The sequence below is a fragment of the Nycticebus coucang genome, chromosome 16 (genome assembly GCF_027406575.1).
Source record: "Nycticebus coucang isolate mNycCou1 chromosome 16, mNycCou1.pri, whole genome shotgun sequence".
Taxonomy (NCBI): Eukaryota; Metazoa; Chordata; class Mammalia; order Primates; family Lorisidae; genus Nycticebus; species Nycticebus coucang.
The window spans coordinates 83,885,598-83,899,542 of record NC_069795.1 but is presented as its reverse complement, the minus strand read 5'-3'; the positions used below and the strand labels follow the sequence as shown (position 1 = coordinate 83,899,542).

Genomic DNA, 13,945 nt, shown 5'->3' with positions numbered 1-13,945 from the left:
CTAAACCTCTTAATACACTGTTTTCCATGTAACAATCAATGATTCATTTTTTTTTTTTTTTTGTAGAGACAGAGTCTCACTTTATGGCCCTTGGTAGAGTGCCGTGGCTTCACACAGCTCACAGCAACCTCCAACTCCTGGGCTTAAGCGATTCTCTTGCCTCAGCCTCCCGAGCAGCTGGGACTACAGGCACCCGCCACAACACCCGGCTATTTTTGGTTGCAGTTTGGCCGGGGCTGGGTTTGAACCTGCCACCCTCGGCATATGGGGCCGACGCCCTACTCACTGAGCCACAGGCGCCGCCCCCAATGATTCATTTTTAATAAAATGGTACTAATTTACTCAATGTAACACACTTTAACATGTACTTTAGTCACAAAGAATATCTACAGACAGATCTATTTACCTCATATCAGAAAAATGAATATTCATATTAATAGTCTTTTTCATGGTAAAATTCAACATATGTTCAATTTATTTTAAATTAAAAAAAAAAGGAAAACTCATTGTTATTGAACATGGAAATGTAAGACCACAGAACAGCATATAAGATTCAACTGGTTTTGCTTTTGACAATCTGTTGATTATTAAAAAAACAGAAGGAGGTAGGGCGTGATGGCTCATGCCTGTTTTCCTAGCACACTGGAAGGACACGGCAGCAGGATCACTTGAGATCAGGAGTTCAAGACTAGCCTGAGCAGAAAAGCAAGACCCTGTTTCTACAAAATATAGAAAAACTACCCGGGTGTGGCAGCACACATCTATAGTCCCACCTACTCAGGAGGCTAAGGCAGGAGGATCACTTGAGCCCAGGACTTGAAGTTTGCAGTGAGCTATGATGATGGCACTATACTCTCTAGCCTGGGTGACAGAGCAAGACTGTTACTCAACAAACAAAACAAAACAAATGAAAAGAAAAATAAAGAAGTAGTAGGTACACAACTCCCCAGTAACTGTAGTCTGGCGATATATAATCATCTCTTCAAACAATCCCGTTTATCACTGGGCAAGAGACATGAACAGAACCTTCTCTGAAGAAGGCAGAAAAATGGCCAACAAACACATGAAAAAATAATCATTATCCTTAATTAGCAGAGAAATGCAAATCAGACTACCTTGACACTTCACCTAACCCCAGTAAGAATAGCCCACATTACAAAGTCTCAAGGCTGCAGATGCGGGCGTGGATGTGGAGACAAGGGAACACTTTACACTGTTGGTGGAACTGAAAAATAATACAGCTTCTATGGAAAGAACTATAGAGAATCCACAAAATATCTGACAGTCCCACAAACCTATTACTAGGTATCTACCCAAAAGAAAAAAGAATCATTTTATCTTAAGGACATTTGCACTAGAATGTTTATCACTGCTAAATTCACAACCTCCAAGATGTGGAACCAACACAAGTGCCTACCAACACATGAATGGATTAATAAACTGTGCTATATGTACACCATGGAATAGTATTCAGCCATGAAAAAGATGGAGACTTTATATCTTCTTTAGTAACCTAGATGGCTTGGAGAACATCCTACTTAGTGAAGTATCACAAGAATGGAAAAGCAAGTATCCAATGTACTCAATTCTAATATGAAACCAGAAGATGAATACACGCTCACACAAGAGAAAAACGCAAACTTAAGTGGGTTGGGGGTAGGGGGAGAGGGAAGGAGGGAGGAGGATCGGTGTGCTCTCACCTAATAGGCACAACGTAAGGGTATATGGGTGAGGGACTCTATCTAACAAATGCAAACAATGAAACCTAATTTTCTGTACCCTCCTCATAGTAATCGAAAATTGAAAAATGAAAAGAATAAACTCTTACTACATAAAACATAAACTGCCCTGTTTTAAGACTTGGCATCTTTAACTTTGCCTAATAATAGTGAAACCTTCCCTTTCGTTGCTTAATTTGCATATTCTTTACACTGCTGGTGGGATTGAATTTTCCTCCCATTAAATCCTTCCTGAAATCAGCTCTCCACACCACTTATACCTTTGTCCTCACTTCTGTGCTCCCGGAATAATTTTGTCAAAATAACTAGTTTTAGATATGAATTCTTCACCAGTTTAAATTTTCTCAATTTCTTGGATGCCAAAACAGAGAAATATCAATTATATGAACATCTACACTGTGACAATTATACAGGTCTAGAAAACAAACAAACAAAGAGTAAGTTCCAAACTACATGTGGATTCGCATTTATTCCCAAGTGAACCTGGAAAGAGTCACTTAAACATGTGTGTTTCCCTTAAGAAAACATGCTCGGAACAACTGCTTATCGCCATCTACTACGTAGGATTTTGGAAAGATTAAATCGTGAAATATATACAGATGTGCTGCAAACATCACTAAAGCATTAAAAAACTAAATAAATAATAGCATACAATTTATAAATGATCTGTTTCAAGGATGTGAATATGCTTTCATTAATGAAGAGTAGAGTTTATGGCCCCCATGAACACACAATTTATGAGCAGGTAGTAAGGACTTGTGGTTGGTAAAATCTGTCTTAAGGTAATAGCCAATTTGTAAGGTATGAGTAAAACATCTTAGCACTGAAATACCCTGGGTCTGTAGCAGACATTAAAGTTGATGGAACACAAATAAATATTTTTGTCCTTCATTTTCCTGCCTTTATGCTGTGGCTCAGGCTATTGTACTGAGTTAGAGAACTTCTGTCCTTCTGGCTCTTCTTCTCAAAATCTATCATGTCCTATAAGGCCAAGCTCATACCTGCCTTCTCTAAGACAGTGTTCCCAGTCCTGTAGTTATCGTCAAGCACCACAGTGTCATCTTGTCCCTGTCTCTCCATGAGCACCTTCCATACTGTGCCTTATACTGTATGTTTCTTAGTATTTCTGCTTTTCCCAGCAGAAGTCTCTGGGGATAGGAACACTATGACTTACCTTTTTATTTTCTACCAATTTCACATATAAATGATGTTTCTGATGTGTGTAAGGAAAGAGAAAAAAAATCTGTAAGAAGCAAACAGTTTACACTTATCACATGTGCATGTGCCTCACAGGCTACAAGGTACTAAAAGTAGACAAGTTTATGGAAAGCATCTCTGAATGCGTCACTCCCATTGAGAGCTTCCAATGTGGCTGCTGTGATGATTGTGATACAATAGCTCTTGAAAACTGTCAGTCAGTTTTGATAAAGTGGCTGAAAGGGTTTTTATTCATTTGGTACTTTCCTCCTTTATAATCTACTATTGACTATAATACAATCTTCCCAAATGTAGAGGAAACTGAGCCCTGATCTTTAGCATAAGACTCACTTCCTGCTTGAGAGATCTAGAGAACCATGAGAACGGCATGTGAATTGTGTGCGTGCAGGAGATCAGAAAGCTGGCCTCCAAGGGGGAGTGTAGATGTGAGGTGCAGCAATACCAGGTCTACTGGTTATGGTAAAACTTCTCTAGACTCCAAAGGTCTCTTGATTCTGGAAGCAGAGGTTGCGCTCCATGTCTGCGGCTTTGCAAAAACAAGGGTGGAGACATTCTTTCTGACCTTCTCCACATCCTCCCTAATCAGTACTCATGTTGGACAAGGAGCTCTTGTGTACTTCTTCTCGTTTTATGACAATAAATATGGACCAAAGGTTTACTTAGGAGGGCTCCTCCCAGAGTCCCCTGACACTGACTTTGCATCAAGCCTCTTCATTCATCCATTGTGTCAAAACTCCCTCATCTGGTGACCTAAACCCCTACACCCAAATTTAAAGGAGATTCTAGAAGTTAAGGTAAAATTATAAAACTTTATGAAATGGTCCTGGCTTGCGAATTATTGTGAACTAGTTTAGGAAAGGAGAAGTGTCTGCTAGAGTCTACAAAATAGATCACGGTTTTAACTGGAAGTTCGATACCTTTGTACTGCATTTTTAGAAATTAAATATGACAACCAGAGTGATAAGTGTATGAAAAGTCTAAAGGAATGTGTGTATGCTACGTACAAGTCGTATTATTGGATGGAGATCATTATAAGATGGTGTATGTTTCAGCTAAGAAAGGGATCTACCCACTCTCTGAAACAAACCAAAAGTAAACTGCATTTAAAGGTTTCAACCTGGACTTCCTTTAGGAACTAACTAAAGCAAAGCACAAGAGAGGGTAAGTCTAATATGAAGGTAACTTTATGCACTAGAAAAATAAATTGTGAAATAAAGAATAAATGACAAAAGAATGATTTAACAAGAAGATGAACTTTTTAAAGGAGGTCACCTTAGTTGCTGAGATGTGAGAAAGCTGGTAAAAAAATGCCTTTCAAGAAGCACCGGGTCATTTCAACTCAGGCTGTGCAGATCTAAGGCAAACACTGTCTCCTGCCAGCCCAGAAGCACGACCGTACGTGGCAGTCACGCTGCCTGGAAGAAGAAACGAGCTCTGAGTCCACACCTGCTCGCATCTAGAAGTTACAGTGTCCTGGAACGGGGGAGCAAATGATGCTCTTCTGAAACAAAGGACGCATTTCTAAGGCACATGTTGCTCAAAAATCTTCAGTAGCCCTCCATGGACCACAAAAGAGATTCCAGACACTCTGCCCATGACATTCAAGAACTCCAGGATTTAACTCCAGCTTTTCTAGCATAACTCCCTCCTATCTGTCACTGTACCTTTTCCCAGACAGACTGAACGTCTACAAGTTTTATAACTGACCATTCCTCTAGTCAAGAAAACACACATAGTCCAGTATTCCAGCCATGGTTAAATTCCTTATTTTATTCACTTACTGATTCAGTAAATGCTTTTTTTTAGCACTATAGTAGTTAATGAGAATTCCTATCTGGTCAAGACAAAGGCCTTGCTTTCTGGTTTATATTCTCAATAAAGAGGACCAATCTCAAGTAAACAATTGATTAATGAAAGTAGTTTCAGGTGGTGCCAAGTACTATGATGAAATAAATGAACAAAGTTGTGAGTACTGGCTGGGGTTGAGGTGGTGAAAAGACTCCTTTAGATAAATTAGTCAAGACAATCTCTGTGCAATGTAATTTTTGAGCTGAGACCTAAAAGTTGAGAATCTAGTCATGAACTGAACAAAAGAAAGAACATTCCAGACAAAAGAAATCTAGTGAAGGGCCTTGAAGTGGAAAAAGCCTTGACATGTCTTAAAAGCAGAGCACAGACTAAGGAGAGAGGTTTGAGAACTGGGAGGAGGACGAATCAAACAGAGGATATGGTGGAGTTTAAATGTCATTCTAAGTGCCAGAGGAAACCAATAATGAATTTTAAGGAGAGAGGTAACAAGATCTGATACACATTTTTCAATGCAAATTCAGTTGTCAATGTGGAAAAAAGATCTTCATAGCAGGCAAGAAAGCACTGCCATAATAAAAGCAATCCGAGATAATGCTTTTACTTCACAAAATAAAAAGTAGGACAACCACAGGTCAGTTGCTCCTTTTTTCTTTCCTTCCCCTCACATCTGCTATTTCTTTCTTTTCCTCTCTCTTCTGTCATTTTTTATGAGTTCAGAAGGCAAACACATAGCAGAAAAGGAAAAATTTCTAAAATTTCCAAACATATTTTAGAAAAAATATACAAATTTGCTTTCTTTTGGCTTAGGACAAATACAAAGTTACAATATTTTGAATATGAGATTGAGACCAGCATGTAATACACGAGCAGTAAAGGGATGGGGCTAGTCCTAAAGCACATTAAGATGTGCCCGGATCACTGTGTGTTTCTAAAATAGAGTATACGGCATGACTTTTTATCTTCTGAAGGCTTTTTAACAAGCCTAAGATCATCATTAAACATTAAACCTAAGATCATCAATTTTTATTCTTCTTCTCAAACATCAACACTTTCAATAAAAAGGGAATTCCTTTTCTAGTTTCATCACCCTAAGTTTGGGAATTTATCCATCACATTTTGATGAAATGTTATTGTTTTTTTCTTTGCTTTTTAGTTAAGTTTCACAATATAGTACCTTGATAGATTTTTAATCCCCACTGACAAACAGGGAACCAGACACTGAAGATGTCCTGTTTCTAAGCCACATTAGATGTTTTAAGCTCTAGTGGGCAGTGTAAATACACTAACTGGAGAGAAAAGAAATGATCATATTGCAGCATGCATGCAGTACTGAGCACTAAAAGTTCAAGGCTGACATCATTAGTCTTTCTTTTTTGAACCTGTAAGATATACATATGTGTATTTACATATATGTGTATATATTTACACAATGCAATACAAAATATATGACATCAGACATTTTTGCAACTACTTCATTACTTGATAAAAGTCTCAAAATTCTCTTCAAATCATTGCCAACCAAAGTTAATTTTTTTTTCACAGAACTAAATAAGTGAATAAACAAATACACTTTTACAACATCTTTGAAAAATGTTCTTACATTTTTTAAATCAAATTTTGAAACAAAATTTGGAAGCAGTTTGATCCACTGGATTAAACTAGATTCTATAAATTACAATCTTTCAATATAAAGACCAAGCTGTTCAATGAGAATTCAATGTTACTCAGGAAATTCCTAAATATTTCCATATAATGAAGTCAATGGAGTCAAAAAATAGCCATAAGAAACAACAAAACAACTTTGCATTTTACTTCAAAATTGCTAGTGTTGAGCCATTCTTTATGCTAATATAACTTGTAGAAAGACCTATACTTTTTCATGTTTATTATTTTCATAATTCTGCTACAGGAAATAATAGTTCTCTTGAAAAATTTATAAAATTAATTTTTGCATACATTGAGAGCTCCCTAAAAATTATACTGTCCTTTTTGCTTTGACTTTTAGGAAGCTCAGAGCTGAACATATTCTCATTTATAGTAACTATATGGTGACAAGTTTCTAGTACAAGTATGTCAAACTGAAGCTGGTATAGTTCCCTTTTTTCTTTACATATTTTTGATCTATTCCAATTTCAAAAATCTATACCAACAGTTGCTTTAGCAGGGTAATTCTTTTTAACACAGGAAATGTATAAATTATTAAAAAGATATGCCCTCATAGTAAGAAAAATTCTAGAAATTGTATTTCTTTCCTACATCTCACTGTAGAACATTTAGACAATTCCTAGCTGTAAAGACCACATATTAATTCATATGTTGGGTGGTCACTCTAATGTAGCAAATGAACTTATCTTTGCATTTCTGGAAAGTTAGTGTAACATAGTCATGGTTATAAGTAAATATTTATAGCTTTCAAAATGCAGTTTGGTAAGGAGTAAAAGGGAAATGACATTTCTAAGGAGTAACAGTTCCCCTATGGAATAAGTTGGAAAGGAAGAATATGTCTTTTTAAAGGACTTTCTTTTGCCAAACTGCTTATGTTTTTTTCCTTCAATTACTTGTGGTCCTGAGCTTGATTAATTGACTGCTGCTCTTTCTAAGCACTAGTTCTACTGAAGTTTTAATCCTATGTTTACACTTAATGTTAAACACTGATGCTGAACAGCCACTGCGGAATGAGGCTGCCCCTTATGAGCTCAGTGGAACATCAGATTCCAAAGGCTAAATGTGCTAGAAGGTTTCTTATCTAAATAAAAACCATCTTTCTGGGTGAGGAAAACACTAAAGTGAAAAAACAGAATTTTTAAACATACTATTTCATAACAGAGACTATTTAAAACAAAATGCCCTCATTAAAAAATAAAAACAAACCCTCCATGTATTAGCCAAAAATAAGTGTGTGCTTTTAATTGGACAGAATCTCTTAAGCTGTCTGTGTATTGTCTAACTTCCTAATGTGAGAACAGCCAAAACTTGGCTGCTAGGTAAGTAGGGGAGCTCAGTATCTTAGTTGTGGAAGGTGGGTGACTCGTCTCTGCCTCCAACAGAATGAAATTAGTCCATGTGGTTTATTGGTATTTTACTGTTGCTTTTGGTTCTAAAAGCTGGGCTAGGGTTAGACTGAGTAACGGGGCAGGCATCTTCATCTCCACAGTGTTTGTCCAGTGGGCTCCCTGGAGGTGTCGGAAGATGACTAATGGTTACCAAAAAGCAGGTTTGGGCCAAGACCTCTCTGACATTTGCTTCCTGCTACTGTTTTGGGAAACAGCTTTAATACTCTTGAAAATTTCTTTTGAAGGTAGATGTCATTACTTTCACACTCCAGCTCTGCCAGCATCTCATGAGCACTGCCTTAGTCATTGCTTCACTGTCTGAAGAATCTTACTTTTGTCAGATTTTGCAAAATAAATAGAAATTTAGTGTCCCGCCATGTGGCTCCGACCTGCACTCCCCTCAGGCAGGGCTGGCCAGCACAGCCTTGTCTGTGAGGTCATTAATAAGAATCTACCCCGTATGTTGTTGTGTAGTTTGCAAAGCACTTTACCACACAACTAATGAAAATAAAGGCAATAAGAATGGTCATTTATTGAGGGTCTTCAAACAGTGGGAGTTAAGCCCCCTCCTTTCCCTCAGGAAATAAAGTAGTTGATCATCATTTATTAGAGCATGCTATGATACAAACACAGATTTGTAACACCAAGTAGAAACTTGTTCTGGGACAGATAGGGTTGTCCTTATTGAACTTCATGGCACGAAAACAAATTTTACTATGCTAACTATTCATGTTTTTCTTTTGCCTGGGTTTCATTATGATAAATGGAAAGAAATGTTGTCTTTCCCTAGGGACCCATTTAAAAAAAAGTTCTCACTGCCTATCAGTTCACTAGAGCCAAAAGCAAGCTTCCTAATTTCTCACTACCAGAGTTATTTCTCGTAGCCCGAACTGCATTATGTTGCAATCTTTTTAATTTATTTGCCAAATATAGTGGCAAAATGGCAGTTATCTATGAATTTCTGCTTCTACAAAGCCCTTTGAAAATCAGCATTTAAACAACTCAATATAGACCTGAAATGGTTTTTCTGATCTTGAGAATATGAAAGTTTCCCAAGTTTTCTTTGTGCATTGTTTTATGAAATGACAAAGTGTCAAGCATCATGTGCTTGTCACAGGAGAGAAGCACTGAGAGGCTGGAGGACTGGGAAATCAACGTGGGGGTTTATTTCATGTTTTTCTCATAAGTGCCTCTGTTTCCTGTGTAGACTGCAGATGGAGACATGTGGGTCAGGGAAAAGAAATAATCAGCTGGGCCTCGGCCTTTTGAAAATCGTAACAGTGGTAGAATAATATTGGAAATAGCCTGGCAAAATTCATGATTTGAGGAAGGCGTTAGGGTTTAGCGGGTGTACAGACAAATTCTGTCATTACAATTTCTAATGTGCTTGGTCTCCCTTCATTTTGTGTTTATGAAACAAATTTAACATTCCACTCAAACCACTCCACCATGAGCAATGCAAGAAAAGCAAACAAGCAAATCAAAGCCTTTCCACTTGTACCTTTTTGGTATAAATATGCCACGTTCTTCTTTGAAATATAAACTCTTGCTTTTTTATAGGAGGGGGAGATTTACTTAAAAAATATTCCCAAACATTCATTTCAGCTCATGTAAAGGAATGCATTGTGGCTGCAAGCCAAAGTGCATTTTACTCTAAAGATGTCTGGAGGGAATTTGAAGAAGAGACTAAGGTCCCTTCAGGTATTTAACCCGTCAAGCTAATGGATACTCCTGCCCTGACAGGTCATGTGTTCTTACTGAAAGATGGTTTTGATGAGGTTGCTTCCAGCACTTCATAAGCGCCTTTAGAATCACACCTGCACTTTTTAAAGTGTTCAGCCACAGCATAACCTTGAAGCTGTATCGTACTGTGTATGTGAAATAACCCTGCCATATATACAGGTTGAATATAAACCGAAGCATTTTCTCTGGTCCTTAGCCAAGAGACTATATTAGGAAAAAAGTTCCAGTTTATCTGAATTTCAGAGAAAGCGGAAGTTTGCAAAAAAATCTATTTACTGACTAAATATATCAGGTGGCATCAGTTCTGTCACTTCTGTAACACTTGAGCTGATCTTGTGAACATTAACTTCTATTAACCAGAGAGATTCTTGGGCTCAAAAAGCCCCTTGGATCAGTGGCCCCAAACCTTTTTGGCACCAGGGATTGGTTTCACGAAAGACTATTTTTCCCATGGATCAGGCAGGGTGGGGGGGTTGCACTGGATTCTCCTAAGGAGTATGAAATCCAGATCCCTCGCACGTGCAGTTTATACCCTGTTTCCCCGAAAATAAGACATCCTCTGAAAATAAGACCTACTTACAGGAAAGATAAGACGTCCCCTGAAAATAAGACCTAGCGCATCTTTGGGAGCACACCTTAAAATAAGATAGTGTCTTATTTTCGGGGAAACAGGGTAGGAGGGTTTGCACTCCTACGAGAGTCTAATGCCACCGCTGAGATGACAGGGGACAGAGCTCAGGTGGTGATGGGAGGGACAGGGAGCAGCTGTCTCCACTCACCTCCAACTGTGCAGTCAGGTTTCTGACAGGCCATTGGCTGGTACCAGATCCCAGCCTGGGATTAGGGACTGCAGCTTCACATCATACATTTCTACTGCTTCATTTTAAAGGTAGATAAAACATTTGCCTAGAAAATTAGTGACAGGACTATCACTAGAATCCATCTGTGATTAAGACATTCACACACATACATACACATAAACACATGGGAATTTAGTCACTATTATCTCAAAGTAATGGTAAGTTTGTCTGTGTAACAAGTTTGCTGATCACCTCTGTCATAAAAAGAACTGTAAAGAGCTATGATGGTGGAATGACATCTCTAAAGTATTGAAAGAAAATAATTGTCACTGAAGAATTCTCTATGTGTTTTGGGAGTGATGGAACTATCTGTATCTTGCTTGTGGTAGTAGTTATACATATAACTGCATTTGTCAGAATTTATAGATATGTCCATCAAAAAAGTGAATTTTAGCATATGTACGTTAAAAACAAATTGAATAAGAAATAAAAAATGCATATAGAAGATAAATTATGAACGTACAATGTTAGATAGCTGTGGAAGACTTCCTTCTCATTAGGGGGAAAGGTGTGAGACTGGGGACATATCAAACTGACAATGCCCTTTCATATGGAAATATTAATCTGGCTATTGTAGGATTAACTGGGAGTAAGAGGAGATTGGAGAAGGGGCAAAGTTTTTGGGAAACCATTGCAATTCCATTTCTCACGTAATGGAGAGGAATTAAGTTGGTAGAAAGGAAATGTAATAGTTAAGGGCATGCTTATAATTCAAAGCCAGCTAACTGGCAATATCATGGTAACAGCAATGAAAAATAGGGGATTATAAATTTTAGTTGAAGGTTGGAGAAAACCATCCTTTCTTTCTGAGCTAGGTTGTACTTTATTTAACAGGAAGGGTCCCAAAGTTGTACATCTTCCTAGCAGCCAGGAACCTTGCAAGGAGATCTGATAACTGAATGCTGGGCAGAATCTTCACTTGAGACACTTTTCAGGTCTTTGGTCCAGAGAAACCAGAGAAGAGTCTCCTAAATGAGTGAGCAATCAATTATTATAAGTCAGAGCAACCAAGAAGTACAGAGAAAAAAATTGGGAGGGAATTGCTGTCAGTCTTTATCTTACTGGAAAATGTATTCCCCTACATGTTTATAAAACTCACAAAAATGCTTTCACAGTTAATGAAGTATAAGATGAACTATATTAAGAGTTAAACATATTTCTTTAGAATAGGACTATTCAGAGTCTTTAATGTACTAATTTAACAATTAGTCTCCATGAGTGGGAAATTATATTCCATATCTTTCAAACTCATTTTGCCAAAAGCCTTCCTGCCTGCTTTTGAGAGGCCCAGAGGGCTCTAATCAGCTTTCTGAGATTCTACCTTTTTGAGAAACAGACAGATGTAGGGGGAGTGGAGAAAGAGGGGTTGGAGAAAGAGAGAGAGAAGCATGGATGGATAGATAGATAGATAGATATACATAGATAGATATTGGGTAAACTTCTCTAACTTTGGTGCAAGAATGACTTTATTTACAAAATTATCAACCAAGTAATCCTAGAACCCTAAAATGTAAGTACTGAAATAGCCCTTCACGATTCTGGGGTATAACACCACCTTCTCTAATGTAATTAGATGAATAAGAAATCTAAAGTACAGAGTGAAAAAGTTGTCTTCTCAAGGTCAAATGAATTCTGATAGAAGAGCTAGAACCTGGTCTTCTAATTCCAAAGTTAATAACTTTTGTAGTATATTCCACTGCATCTATGACCAAGTAGCAAATCTGCCTTATGCAGCAGAAAAATAGTCTTACTATTTTTAACAAGTGCATATAAAAAATTAGATCCAAGATACATCCGTTCAATAGTCAGTGGCAGAAACATGTTTCTTCATGCCACCCACAATAAGCCAAATTAAAGTTGTAAAGTGACTGTTAATGTGTATAGAACGATAGGGTTGTATTCAAATGAAAAGACTGGTTTGAATTGAACCAAGTCCTAGAAAAATCATATCCAATAGACTGTGAAATTATATTCAGTGGCTAAAAAAAAACTCAGGGTTTCTGATTTCGATTTTGTGCATACTGTGGGTTTACATTGGCCCCCTTCCCCTTGAAAGGTTAGACTGTGCAGAGTTGAGCAGCTGCATGTTTGGTCTGTGCTAAGAAAAGACTGCCTCTATGAACTTCCTCAGATGGAGTCCAATGTCTGTACTTCATCTGCAGGGCACTGTACGCTTTGTATGTCTAGAGGTTCCCAGGCTCAGGATACTCTACTTCTTTCTATTCAACTTGACCAACATTTAATAAAATGTGCTGGGCATTGGATGGGCGGGAACAATGCCTAGAAATTTGAGATAATTCTTGCTTTTGACTAACTAATCTGGGAGATGAGATAAAAAAAAATCATACAAACACCTATAATTCAAGGTTAAGTAAGGGACATTAAAAGAAGTAAAAACAAATACTGTATGGTTTCAAAGTAGGAGAAAGCACTTTTGAATGGGCGGATCTGGAATATCTTCATGGAAATCTTATACATGTGGCATTTGTAATGGATCCTGATGGATGGATGGGATTTCAACTGGCAGAAGTGCTAGGAAAGGCATTTCACCATGAGTAAGACATCGAGGAATCGTGTCATCCATGTGTAAGAATTAGTTTATGGTGAGCGCAAGCATTGAGATCGGAGTTTAGAATAGCAGACAACACAATAAAACGTACTCAAGGGCCAATGTGGGATAGGATTTGAAATTTAAGTGCATGCAACATAATATTTGGGGAGCACATGAAAATTTTAAAGCAATAGGGTGACTTGAATCTTTTAAAAAACTGTTCAGAAACATCTCCATCTAACTAGGGAAGAAAAAGACTAGGCTGCTAGTTTGTTCAAGTCACCTTGGATGGTCTTTAGTGAGAGAGCTTGAATTAAAACAGCCCTACAGAGTAGCAGGTGCCACTGTACCCTATTTCCTCAATTCAGGCCTCCACTTGGCCTTGAACTCTAAGTGTCATGGAATCGGACCACACTCCCAAAGTTCAGTTCTTAGAGCATACCAAAAGGGTGCTACACTGAGACATTTCACATTTCTGGCAGACCCGTGCACTGTTAATCTAAAGTCTTTTATATTTTGAAGACTCCATTGCAACCCCAATTTGAAACCACAGAGAAATCCTAGTGAAGTCATTAAAATGAACATAGCCTTCCATGTGAGAGCTGCCACTTCTTCCGACCCAGAAGAACATGTGGTGCTATTGTAAAATAATATGAGCAGCTTTTGTTCTTTTCATTCAAAAAAATTCCCATGAGGTACTAGAGGAATTTGCCTCTATTTAGAAACAGTAAGGCAGAGAGATTCGATTACACTTGCATTCATCTTTGCCCCCTGCCCCATGTGTGCATAGAAAGTTAATATGGGAAAGGCTATATGAATTGGCACGTTATTAACCTTGTGTGTCCAAGAACTGAGGATGTGGAGATGCTATAAGAATAAAAGGAAGATGAATGGGAAGCCTAAATCCTACCTTTCCAGCTTACAGCTTTAATGTACAAAGAAGCTAATACCAAATGCCCGGATATAATTTGT

General features: G+C 37.9%; 1 protein-coding gene across 2 annotated transcripts in view; it reads right to left on the bottom strand.

The window, feature by feature from the left end:
- Positions 1–13,945, bottom strand: part of P3H2 (prolyl 3-hydroxylase 2) — a 169,550-nt gene that overhangs the window by 52,804 nt on the left and 102,801 nt on the right. The window contains exon 1 of one of the 2 annotated variants that reach the window (XM_053565402.1): positions 10,342–10,361. The exons of the other annotated variant lie outside the window; for it this stretch is intronic. The gene's annotated coding sequence lies outside the window, so the exon portion shown is untranslated. Of the gene's footprint in view, positions 1–10,341; positions 10,362–13,945 lie in introns of those variants that run through there. 2 annotated transcript variants of the gene reach the window in all.